We start from the raw sequence: 12,875 nt of genomic DNA, 5'->3' as shown, positions 1-12,875 counted from the left end.
TGATTTTGGTTACAATGGAACTCCAGTACCTCACCAGTTTAGGACATCTCCACAGCATATGGATAAGATCTCCTGATTGGGCCTGACACTTCAGACAGATAAGGGTGTCCCTCCTGCCCCATTTGTGCAACGCACCAGTGGGCAATATACTCGATGCAATATGAACAGATGGGATAGTCTCTGTGCTGCGGACACTGACACCAGTGGTCCCACCTCCAAAATCTGCTCCCATAGTTCTCTATCAATGGGGCCAACATCTCTTTCCCACTTCTCCCTGCATGGTAAAAGGTCGGGGGCTTGTATATGTGATAATAAATGGGTATAGATTCTCGAGATAGCCCCTTTCTTCTCAGGTTCAATGAATATAGAATCCAGGAATGCTGAGTCGTCTATTAGACGTCAGATTAGAGTGTTTGCCTTGGCATCTAACAGCATAGTGTAGCTGAACATATTGAAAGTGGTGGCCTCTGAGCACAAGGAATTCCTATAGCAATTGAGAGTATGGCTTTATTTTATTTATTTATTTAAGGTACTTATATAGCACCGTCAATTTACGCAGCGCTTTACATATACATTGTACATTCACATCAGTCCCTACCCTCAAGGAGCTTACAATCTAAGGTCCCTAACTCACATTCATACATACTAGGGACAATTTAGACAGGATCCAATTAACCTACCAGCATGTCTTTGGTGTGTGGGAGGAAACCGGAGTACCCAGAGGAAACCCACGCAGGCACAGGGAGAACATGCAAACTCCAGGCAGGTAGTGTCGTGGTTGGGATTCGAACCAGCGACCCTTCTTACTGCTAGGCGAGAGTGCTACCACTACACCACTGTGCTTTAGTATGGTAAAGGAATCTAATCCCCGCTCTCTCCCAAATGGGGTGTTTGGGAACCTTGATAAGGTCCATGTAGAGGCAATTGCGCCAGATGGGGTTTGACACATATATCCTGTCACTCCAAGTGTACTCCTAACTCCCTTCCATATTTTCATTAGTAATTGGGTTATGGGGCAATTAAGGGGGGTGTTAGGGAATCCCATCTCCATATGAGACAGAGCTGTGTAAGCTACATCAATGCCAACAAGAAGACTGCTGGAGGGGTCCTTGACTGTCTCCAGGTCCCACCCAGTAAAGTGCTGCAACTGTGCCGCAAAGTAATACATTTGTGGATGCGGGACAGCCATTCCACCCTGATCCTTTGGGGGTTGTAGAGCGGCAAGCTTAATACATGCCACTCCACCTCTCCATATAAGTGCCCTGAATTGCGAATCAATCCGTTGGAACCAATATTGTGGTATCCAGATTGGTGCGTTGTGTAAAATGTACAATAATTGTGGTGCCCAGATCATCTTGATAAGATTTACACGCCCAGTAACTGATAGTGGTAGCCTACTTTAACTAGCTTGTTTTTGCTGAAATTTCCGCAAAATCGGTTTTAGGTTCAGTGTAATGTAGTCTTCCGGATCTTTGGTCACCACTATACCCAAATATTTGAAGGAGGTAACAGCTTATATATGTGAGAGATCCTCACCCCTGCCGCGTGCCTCGGAACAAAGGAAATGCCTCAGAAAGGGTGTCATTAATCCTCACTAGGCATGTGCATTTCGTTTCGTTCCGAATCGAAATTCGGACAAATTTTTCATTATTCGGAAATTCGGATGCATCCGAATTTCCGAATGACAAAAGTAAAGAATTTAAACGAATCCGAAAAAAAACGAACGAATTCGAATCGAATTCGAAAACATAATCAAATTAAAAAAAAATAGAAAACGTTTTTCTAAAAAAAACAATAAGGTAGAATATAAAATAATAAAGCAATAGAATATGTATATATATATATATATATATATATATATATATATGTTTTTTTATGCTTTTCTTTTCTATTATTTTATATTCTATAATAGTATTTTCAATTCAAATTCAAATTCATTCTATATGAAATTCGAATTTCGGAACATGGCTTCTGAAGTTTGAATTTCGTATAGAATGAATTCGAATTTGAATAGAAAAGATTAGAACAGAAAATAATAGAAAAGTATAGACTTTTAAAAACAATAGAACAGAATAGAAGAAAATATAATATATATATTATATTTTCTTCTATTCTGTTCTATTGTTTTTCTAGTCTATTCTTTTCTATTATTTTCTATTCTATTCTAATCTTTTACATTCAAATTTGATTTCGGTCTATATGAAATTCAAATTTTGGAAGATGTTTTATATATATTTTTATATATTTTCTATTCTGTTTCATTGTTTTTCTATGCTATTCTTTTCTATTCTATTCTAAACTTTTCTATTCGAATTTGAATTCATTCTATACGAAATTCGAATTTCGGAAGATGGCTTCTGAAAGTGGAATTTCGTATAGAATGAATTCGAATTTGAATAGAAAAGATTAGAATAGAAAATTATAGACTAGACAAACAATAGAACAGAACAGAATAAAATATAATATATATCATTTATTCTATTCTGTTCTATTGTTTTTCTAGTCTTTTCTCTTCTACTCTATTCTAATCTTTTCTATTCAAATTCGAATTCATATTATAAGAAATTCAAATTCCGGAAGATGGTTTTATATATATATATATATATATATATATATATATATATATATATATGTGTGTATGTGTATAATATATATATATATATATATATATATATATATATATATGTGTGTGTGTATATATGTATAATATATATATATGTATATGTATAATATATATATATATATATATATATATATATATATATATATATATATATATATATATATATATATTTATGGTTGGAGCCCTATGTCCGATATGGACATAGATAACACTTATAGTAAAGATGAGACTTACCATTGGAAATAGACCTAAAAATGTGGACTTACCATATGAAATGGACCTGAAAGTGTGCCTTGGTCTAATGGCCGGTATGCCAAAATAAGGGGGCATACCCTGGTTTAAGAAATGATTTTCTGTAAAGAGAAATGAATGAAATGAATAGTTGAGAAATGTTGTGAAATGGGGATGGGAGGGTGGGTATCGCGCACAGGAAACCGACAAGCACCACAGGTGAGCGGGCTGCTTAAATACCCCCCGGGCTCCTCCCATAAATTCAGGCCACCATACTGGCCTTCCTACTTATGGTTGGAGCCCTATGTCCGATATGGACATAGATAACACTTATAGTAAAGATGAGACTTACCATTGGAAATAGACCTAAAAGTGTGGACTTACCATATGAAATGGACCTGAAAGTGTGCCTTGGTCTAATGGCCGGTATGCCAAAATAAGGGGGCAAAAACATTCAGGTAGGGTTATAATATTTATTGGTTTTCAGTTATTTATTGAGCCAATTTGGAGAATGCCTGTGCCATCTCTATTTGCGGATTGGGGATATACCGGGCGAAGCAGGCTGATTTCCATCTGCCTAGTCTTTTGATGATGTGGTCTGGAACCCTGTGGCGGGATGCTGCGGAGGCTGCTCCGATGCGAAAGGAGTGTCCGGAATACTGACTAGGGTCAAGGGGAAGATTGCGGAGAAGTATCCTTATGTGTTTCACAAACTGAGAGGCGCTTAAGGGTTTAACTGGGAATGGTAGAAGGGGACTGGTGTCTGGTTGCTCAGGCAGGAGTGACCGGAGTCGGTTGAGTACCGCGACTGGACACCAGCTGTTGTTGGTTTTGTAGAGGTGAATGTTCACTCCTGAGCCCGTTTGCTGGGTTTTAGAGACCTCGAGGTGCAGGACGAAATGGTCTTGGTATGGAAGCAAGTGCCGTCTGCATAGTACTTGGTCTGTGGGTTTGTTAGAGGTGAATTCGCCAGGTCGCAAGAACCCATAGTAAGCTAAATATATGGCTGCTTGTAAGACCGTGCTGGGAAGCAGACCGAATGGCGAAGTAGCCAAAATAGTTGACATGTCCCTAAAGATAGGCCCCGTAATGGGTAAGCGCTTGGTGCTGATGACTGGTTGTTGTTTCTGAATGCCCCTTAGGATGGCTCGTATAGCGTGAGATGAGAACAGTGAAGATTTCGTGGGGTCTTCAAGCGTCAAGAAATGTTGGATGCCGGCTAGATATAGCCGAATGGTATTGTAGGATAAGGCCAGCTGCGTGTGACAGTGCGCAGTGAAGGCCAGTACCTGTTTGACATCTGTTGGTCCTTTACGGCAGGATGTGAGAAACTTATTGAACGCCTTCCAAGCTGTCTGGTAGGCTTTGAGTGTGTTGTGCGAGAGTGAATGATTAATGAGTTGCGTTGCTCCGTGTAAATGTTGAACTAGTCCAGGGTCAGTTGTGACCAGACAGGGATAGGGGCCGACATTGGTTCGGCTTCGGGAACCTGTTCAAAAAAGGAGGTATAATTAAAACGTGACAGTGCGTCAGCAGCTAAGTTGTATCTGCCGGGAATAAATGCACAGTGTATATTAAACTGATGTTGTAAAGACAGTTGTACCAATCTGCGCAGGAAGGACATGACTGCTAGGGACTTGCCTCTGTTGATGATGTCTGCTGTGGCCTGGTTGTCGGTGGTGAAGACTACGGTTTGTCCTGTCCAGTGGTGGCCCCAGAGCTGTGCAGCTGCCACTATGGGATAAAGTTCAAAGAGGGCAGATGTTTGAGTAAAACCGGGTATCAACAGTATCTGTTGAGGCCGGGGTCCTGAAAACCAATGGTGGCCAAAAATTGCCGCGAAACCTGTGGAGGCTGCAGCGTCTGTCACTACCTGGGGTGACAGGGGCGAAACCATGGGTATAAATAGGGATATGCCATTCCAGGCGGACAAGAATTCCTCCCACATAGATAGGTCCGCTATAGCTGCGGAGTCTAGATTTAAGATCTGATCGGGGTCTTGAGTTGCTGACAGGAATCTAAGCAGGCGTGATACAAAGGTGCGGCCTTGTGGAATAATTCGCATGGCGAAATTAAGCATTCCCAGGAGAGACTGCAACTGCTTTTTGGTACAGCCCTTGGTGTGTGTGAATTCGTGAAGGACCGCCCTAATGCGTGTTAGTTTGTCGAGGGGGAGACTGGCTTGCATAACGCAGGTATCCAAGCTGACCCCGAGAAAGGTGATGATGTGTGCTGGGCCGTCGACTTTGTGCTCGGCGATGGGAACATTGAGGTTTCCAAATATCACTCTGAGTTTGTCGAGGTCTCCTGGTGGCTTGCTGGGAGGTTCTATTAGTAGGAAGTCATCCAGGTAATGGATGACTTCTTGGCATTGACCCTTGTGTAACAGTATCCAAACCAGGGACTGAGCGAACCTGTCGAAGAGCCACGGACTACTCTTCGAACCGAAGGTCAGTTTTGTGGCAAAATAATATGGCCTCCTTCCACTTGATGCCATGCCAGCACCAAAGGGATGGGTGGATGGGCAGGAGCTTGAAGGCATCCGAGATGTCGGCTTTGGAGAGCCAGGCACCTGTACCTGCTTTGATGATTGCTTGTATTGCCATGTCGACGGAGGAATATTTTAGGGAAAACTCTTCGGAGGGGATCAGGGAATTGAGACTGGGGATGTGGGAAGAATGAGGCGCAGACAGGTCGTACACCAAACGCAATTTATTCGTGAACTTGCCCTTGACAAGCCCAATAGGGCTGACTCTCCATGTGCTGAAAGGGGGGCAAGTGAAAGGGCCTATAACATACTCTCGATCTACCTCTGCTTGTAAAAGCTGATCTATGGCTTGTTCGTCAATGGCTGCTGAACGAAGATTGGCACATTCGTGAGTACTGTGGGGTAGTGAAATGAGGCCGGTGTGAAAGCCTGCTGTGAAGCCTTGGATAAGGTAGGTGGCCAGGGAAGGGGTGGGATGTGAGGTGAGGTACAGTCCTAACCATAAGAGGTTGATCCGGCTTAGTCATGCCCTCTTGTGTTGTTTGACTTCACACAAATTCCTTGGGTGTGCTCTTTGGCATAAGGTGCAGATGTGGAGTAGGCGGCACTGGCTGAAGTTGCAGGACCCGTAGTTGTAGTTATTACAGATGGCTGCCCCTCCCACGGTTCGGACTGGACGTCCGAATTTGTCCACCTGAGGCGTTGGTTCAGGGGGCGACTGACCCTGAATTGTACCCGAGGTAGAGGGAAACTCGAAGGGCCGTCTGATCGCCGCATTGGCGCACCAGGTGGCAGTGTGGGTGGAGGACTGACAAATCGCACACAGAGGTGAGCGTAAGCCGGCAAAGTGGCGGCAGAAGAGCTCTGTGTCCATGAGACTCCAATTTGTCGTAGTTTGGAACTGTGTGAGTCTGGCGGTGGCCTTAGCGGAAAAGGAACGGTGGTAATCATAAAACGCAAATCCTCCATACTTGTAGCCCAAGTCTACCACCGTATGGAGATACAAGTCCAGCTCTTCCCGTCTGCTGGGGGTGGCTGAGCATAAGACGTCTCTGAGCATGCCAAAGGCCAGGGTAAATTCTGGGACCGATAACTTGCGGTTCAATCTGGGGTCTTTGGCTTTAAGGACCACCGATATGTCACCCCAGGAGTAGGCCTTATTTTCTGCCAGATCGTGCACGGAAATAAGGAGAGAGGCCAGGTTGATGTCCCTGCCGTCCAAAATGTCCTTCCTGATACTGGTTGGGACCAAATGGGAGGGGTAGACAATGGGGCTCCAGCCTGAGGTACCTGCAGGAAGGGGTGTCAAGGTTTGAGTTGCGATTGGGTCAGGGACAGCCGTGGCCGGTCGAGCCTCCAGGAGTGCCACCCTGGTTTGGACGTCTGTAACCGAGGTAGACAAGGATGACACCATCGTGTGTAATTGTGAGATAGCTGATGATATTGACTGGAGGGATGCCTGTTGGGTACTGGGTCCTGCTGCTGGTGGGGGGAAGAGGAGTTTGAAAAGCTCGCCTTTCCTCGCTGTGGCGGGGAAGGGGACATCTCTGCGTCTGAGCTCTGCCGTCAGTTTGGGGATAGTCCATCCCCTGAGGGACTGCACGCTGCCGCTCTCTGAGACCGGGGAAGGTGACAGGGGGGCCGTGAAGTCTTCGCTGCCGGCCTGAGACATAGTTGATCTGGTGAGAATCTCCTGTCTTGAGCTCTTATTTTCCAGTTGACTGTAACCTATTGGGGTGACATGAATTTCAAGTTTTTCTTTGATCCCCTGAGTCATACTTACCCGACTTATTCTCCCATTTTTTTTTTTTTTTTTTTACCTGGGGGGATATCGTCCAACCTGGTGCAGGGTGGACCTACTGAACTTTGACTGACCTAGAGGAAAATGAAAGGTGATAATTCGTGAAGGGATTGCTAACTAACTTGAAGCGACAATTTGCATGGTGCATGCAATCTTTGTGACAATGAAATGATTTGAAATGTTTGCCTTGATTATGAAATGAGTGAACTCCATGACAGAGGCCCGGCCCGGTCGTGTCGTGACTGATCCGACCGTGAACCGGGCTCTGGAGCATGTACTGAAATGAGGCAACTGAAAAACATTGGTGCACACCGGGACGAATCGGTGCCTGATTGATGCATCTGGATTCGAATCAGAGCGCAGTATGAAATGAAATGAGAGAAATGTTTACCTTGACCGAGGCTCGAATTGGTTGTGCCGTATTTTGCGACTGGCAACGAACAGAGCTCTGGTATAGGTATGGATACGGCCGAAACAAGTGAGGCATTCCGTGACGAATCGGTGCATCTCAGATGCGACTGGTTTCGAAACGGTGATGCGCTGTGGGAGTGAAATGGTAGTAATGGCATGACAGAGATGCGGATCAGTCGCCCGATATCTGCGACTAGCTATGATCCGGACTCTGGAGCATGTTTCAGAAATGAGGCCGAGCCCTGGGGCACGCCGTAACGAATCGGTGCATGGAGGATGCGACTGGATTCGAAGCGGAGCGCGGTAAGTGCAGGTGTAACATATCGTTTGCCATGACGGAGGCGCGAATCGGTCGTGCTGTTGTAGCGACTGACTACGACTCGGACTCCGGAGCATGTACTGAAATGTGGCCAATCCTGGGGCACGCCGAGATGAATCGGTGCATTCCCATGCGACTGAATTCATGTCGGAACGTGATACGTGGTAATGAAATGATAACCATGACAGAGGTACGAATGACTGATAATAACGTGACTCTGGAGCATGTACTGAAATGAGGCCGTGACTACTGGTGCACACCGGAGCGAATCGGTGCATCTTTTAGGTGCGACTAGATTCGAATCGGAGCGCGGTAGGTGACTGAAATGAGAAATGATTGAAATGATTTGAAATGTTAGAAATGAGTTTAGAAATGTTTCAGAAATGAGAAATGATTGGTATCGAACTGACGTGGTTCGAAAAGATTTATGCATTTACGAATCTCTATGGCTGTCTGCTGACACATGTTTAACAATTAAGACCTGTCTGAAATGAAGCGACGCTTGCGTCGCTATGGTTTCCTCAGATAACGCGAAATGGTAACATGACGACAGTGCGAGTAATACACATGCGGTTACGTTCGTGAAATTTGCAAGTGATTCGTAATTGTGATACCACGATTTAGTGACATGACATAACGTACGAAAAAACAAAAATCCGAGGGGACCCTACCTGCGACAGCCCAGCCAGACGCGTGGTGCGAACCAATCGATAAACGCGGACTTCAAAGACTCTCGGGCACGGAGATCACGAAATGCGGGAGCCAAGTATTTGCGAACGCTGAAATCGGAATAGTCGGCCTAGTGACGTATATCGCGCACAGGAAACCGACAAGCACCACAGGTGAGCGGGCTGCTTAAATACCCCCCGGGCTCCTCCCATAAATTCAGGCCACCATACTGGCCTTCCTACATATATATATATATATATATATATATATATATATATAAAACCATCTTCCGAAATTTGAATTTCTTATAAAATGAATTCGAATTTGAATAGAAAAGATTAGAACAGAGTAGAAGAGAAAAGACTAGAAAAACAATAGAACAGAATACAAAAAATGATATATATTATATTTTATTCTGTTCTATTGTTTGTCTAGTCTATTATTTTCTATTCTAATCTTTTCTATTCAAATTCGAATTCATTCTATACGAAATTCCACTTTCAGAAGCCATCTTCTGAAATTCAAATTTCGTATAGAATGAATTCAAATTCGAATAGAAAAGTTTACAATAGAATAGAAAAGAATAGCATAGAAAAACAATGAAACAGAATAGAAAATTTTATATATATATATATATATATATATATATATATATATATATATATATATATATATAAAACATCTTCCAAAATTCGAATTTCATATAGACCGAAATCAAATTTGAATATAAAAGATTAGAATAGAATAGAAAATAATAGAAAAGAATAGACTAGAAAAACAATAGAACAGAATAGAAGAAAATATAATATATAATATATATATATATATTATATTTTCTTCTATTCTGTTCTATTGTTTTTCTAGTCTATTCTTTTCTATTATTTTCTGTTCTAATTCGAATTCATTCTATAAGAAATTCAAACTTCAGAAGCCATGTTCCGAAATTCGAATTTCGTATAGAATGAATTTGAATTGAAAAGACTATTATAGAATATAAAATAATAGAAAAGAAAAGCATAAAAAAACAATAGAAGAGAATAATACAAAAAAATTACCGTATTTATCGGCGTATAACACGCACTGGCGTATAACACGCACCCCAAGTTTAGGAGGGAATTTTAAGGAAAAAAAAACTTTTAGGAGGGAAGTTTAAGGGAAAAAAACTTACATTTAAATGCCCATCATTGCAGCCTTCTCAGTGCAGCCTTGCCCCAGTGCAGCCATGTCAGTGCAGCCTTGTCAGTGCAGCCTTGTCAGTGCAGCCTTGTCAGTGCAGCCTTCCCAGTGTCCATTGCAGCCTTATCCCAGTGCAGCCTTGCCCCAGTGCAGCCTTGCCCCAGTGCAGCCTTGCAGCTCGCAGTTTGAAAATCCTGTGATCCCCTGCGATCCTGAGCTTCAAAATCGCCGACCACGATTTGAAAATGGTGCCGCCGGCGCCAAAATACACAGAGCCAGTCCTCGGCTCTTCTCGGCGGCTCTCGTTCACTTTCGGCTCCACTTGTAGTCCCGCCCGGGATGGGCGTGACTGTGAGCGGAGCTATCCGAACCTAGCCGAGTACACTCGGCTAGGTTCGGGCGGCACTCGAGTGAAGCCGAAAGTGGCCGAGAAGAGCCGAGGACCGGCTCTGTGTATTTCGGCGCCATTTTCAAATCGCGGTCGGCGATTTTGAAGATCTGTCAGCTCAGGATCGCAAGGGATCAGCGTATAACACGCACCCATGATTTTCCCCTGATTTTAGGGGAAAAAAGTGCGTGTTATATGCCGATAAATACGGTATATATATTTATATATATTTTTTTTATTTTTATTTTTTTTCTATGCTGGTCTATTGTTTTTCTATTCTTTTCTATTCTTTTCTATTTTATTCTAATCTTTTCTATTTGAATGCGAAATCATTCTATACGAAATTTGAATTTCCGAAAATGGTTATACAGAAACAGAATGAAATAGAATGAAATCGAATTCTAATAGAAAAGACTAGAACAGAAAAACAATAGAACAGAATAGAAAAAAAAAAAAAAATATATATATATATATATATATATATATATATATATATATATATATATACACACACATCTTCCGAAATTGGAATTTGGTACAGAATGAATTCAAATAGAAAAGATTAGAATAGAACAGAAAATAATATAAATAGCATAGAAAAACAATAGAACAGAATAGAAAAAAATATAAAATATTCTATTCTAATCTTTTCTATTCAAATTCATTCTGTACCAAATTCCAATTTCGGAAGATGGTTTTATTTATTTTTATATATATATATAAAATATTTCTTTCTATTCTGTTCTATTGTTTTTCTATTCTATTCTTTTCTATTAGAATTTGATTTCATTCTATTTCTATATAACTATTTTCTGAAATTCGAATTTTGTATAGAATGAATTTGAATTCAAATAGAAAAGATCAGAATATAATAGAAAATAATAGAAAAACAATAGAACAGAATAGAAAAAATATTTTTTATATATATATAAAACCATCCAAAATTCGAATTTCGTTTAAAATTAATTTGAATAGAAAAGATTAAAATAGAGTAGAAAGAATAGACTAGAAAAACAATAGAACAGAATAGAATAAGATATAATATATATATTATATTTTATTCTGTTCTGTTCTATTGTTTTTCTAGTCTATTCTTTTCTATTCAAATTCAAATTCATTCTATACGAAATTCGAATTTCAGAAGCCATCTTCCGAAATTCGAATTTCGTATAGAATGAATTCAAATTCGAATAGAAATGTTTAGAATAGAATAAAAAAGAATAGCATAGAAAAACAATGAAACAGAATAGAAAAAAATATATATATTATATTTTATTCTCTTCTGTTCTATTGTTTTTCTAGTCTATTCTATTTCTATTCCAATCTTTTCTATTCAAATTCGAATTCATTCTATACGAAATTCTAATTTTAGAAGCCATCTTCCAAAATTCGAATTTCGCATAGAATTAATTCAAATTCGAATAGAAAAGTTTAGAATAGAATAGAAAAGAATAGCATAGAAAAACAATGGAACAGAATAGAAAAAAAATATAATATATATATTTAACCATCTTCCAAAATTGGAATTTGGTACAGAATGAATTCGAATTCAAATAGAAAAGCTTAGAATACAATATATTATATTTTTTTCTATTCTGATCTATTGTTTTTCTATGCTATTCTTTTATACTTTCTATTCTATCCTAATTTTTTCTATTGGAATTCGATTTCATTCTATACGAATTTCAAATTTCGCAAAATGGTTATATATAGTTTACTTTTTCAAATTCAGTTATTGTTTTTTTCAAATTTTATAGTTTTTTTCGAATGTGGTAGAAATTTTTCGAATTTGACAGTTTTTTTCGAATGTGGTAGAATTTTTTCGAATTTAATATTTTTTTCAAATGTAGTAACATTTTTTTTGAATTTGATAGTTTTTTTCGAATGTGGTAGAATTTTTTCGAATTTGACAGTTTTTTTCGAATGTGGTAGAATTTTTTCGAATTTGACAGTTTTTTTCGAATGTGGTAGAATTTTTTCGAATTTGATAGTTTTTTTCGAATGTGGTAGAATTTTTTCGAATTTGACAGTTTTTTTCGAACGTGGTAGAATTTTTTCGAATTTGATAGTTTTTTCGAATGTGGTAGAATTTTTTCGAATTTGATAGTTTTTTTCGAATGTGTTAGAATTTTTTCGAATTTGATAGTTTTTTTCTAATATGGTCGAATTTTTTCGAATGCGGTCGAATTTTTTTGAATTCGAATACGAAACGAAACGAATTCCGAAAACGAATGTAATGAATGCAACGAATTTAACTAAACGAATTAAGTTAAATAACGAATCGAAACGAAACTAAACTAAACGAATTTTTTCATCCTGCACATGTCTAACTCACTCTTGCTGTGGGGGCAGCGTACAACAACTGCACCCAGGAAATAAATTTGTCACCCAGTCCGAAACTACGCAACACCTCCCACAAATATTTCCACTCCACGCTGTCAAAAGCTTTGGCAGCGTCAAGGGAAAAGATGGCTATATTATTGGGGTTGTCTACCAGAATCTGTGTATTCAGAAATAATCTACGGATATTCAGTGCCGTAGATCGGGTGGGGATAAAACCAGACTGGTCAGTATGGACCAAGTCCGCCACAACTCCCGACAGTTTAGTGGCAAATACTCTAGCTAATAATTTCAGATCTGTATTAAGAAGTGAGATAGGCCTATATGCCGGGTTGTAACAGATCTTTACCGGGCTTTGGGATGACTACTATGATGGCCTCATTCATGGAAGCAGGGAGACCACCTACCTGGAGGGCATTATTCAGAGTT

This window comes from Aquarana catesbeiana, linkage group LG08 (genome assembly GCF_042186555.1).
Source record: "Aquarana catesbeiana isolate 2022-GZ linkage group LG08, ASM4218655v1, whole genome shotgun sequence".
Taxonomy (NCBI): domain Eukaryota; kingdom Metazoa; phylum Chordata; class Amphibia; order Anura; family Ranidae; genus Aquarana; species Aquarana catesbeiana.
This window is presented reverse-complemented; position numbering follows the sequence as displayed.